Source organism: Octodon degus, unplaced genomic scaffold, assembly GCF_000260255.1.
Source record: "Octodon degus isolate 3935 unplaced genomic scaffold, OctDeg1.0 scaffold00098, whole genome shotgun sequence".
NCBI classification, from domain to species: domain Eukaryota; kingdom Metazoa; phylum Chordata; class Mammalia; order Rodentia; family Octodontidae; genus Octodon; species Octodon degus.
In genome coordinates, this window is record NW_004524674.1 from 3,011,686 (window position 1) to 3,012,608 (window position 923).

Here is a 923-nt window from a genome sequence, read left to right on the forward strand (position 1 = left end):
AGCAGGAGCAGGAGCCAGGGATTCAATTCTGGGCCTGAGTGCTAGTCCCTCTCCCTGGGCCATGCTGAGAAGGCAATTGAGACTGGGTGTGATGGCATGCGCCTGGAATACCAGCTCTTGGGAGGCTGTAAATAGCTGGATCACTATGAGTCCGAGCTAGTAGTGAGAACCTGAACATCCTGTACACCCTTCCCTAAAATACAAAAAATAAGATAAAATAAATAGTAAAGTGAAAACATAGTGATCAAACCTACAAGGAAAAGATGAGATCTCATATTTTTGTTTCAGAAGATATCAAAGCAGGAGACCGAAGAAATTTAGTAGTGAAACGAGAGGATGGGTAAAGGTGATGAAGAATCAGAAAAGTGACTTGCTATGATTCTCAGGCACATACTGCCATCTCTGAAGTATTCTTGTGATCTTATTTAATGTCTCCAGATGGACCACATGTCCAGTAGTCAACTGGAAGTGATGCTGATTTATTCCATTGAGAAACATGGATCCAAGAATAAATACTTTAATATTTTTGTGCCATATCAATTGCTAACAAGCATCACAGAGAGATGCGATTGGGTTATATTACAATTATTAACCTAATGGTGCGTATATGCTTCAGTAGAGGTAGTTTATTGGACCTCACAGAACTTAAGAGAGCTCCCTTGGGAATCTTAATTACTTGAAGATGAGAAATATATAAATATTTAAAGCAGGAGTGAACAAGTACATTGATACCAAGTGCTGTGAAGCAAATAGAGCATCAAAACAGTGTGTCTGGGTTCTATCAACTATATAGACAGACAAGATATCTCTGAAAAGATGCCACATGAGTTCAGGCCTCACAGACAACACTGCCTCTGTCATATGTAGATCTGTAGCACAGTGTTTCAGACACAAGGATGTATGTAGAGTTACCAAGGTGAACA

The 923-nt window shown here is 39.9% G+C and overlaps 1 protein-coding gene across 1 annotated transcript in view; it reads left to right on the plus strand.

Moving 5' to 3' along the window:
- The window catches only part of LOC111818630 (NACHT, LRR and PYD domains-containing protein 1a-like), a 28,599-nt gene that overhangs the window by 4,375 nt on the left and 23,301 nt on the right, over positions 1–923 (plus strand). The gene's annotated exons all lie outside the window — the stretch shown is intronic.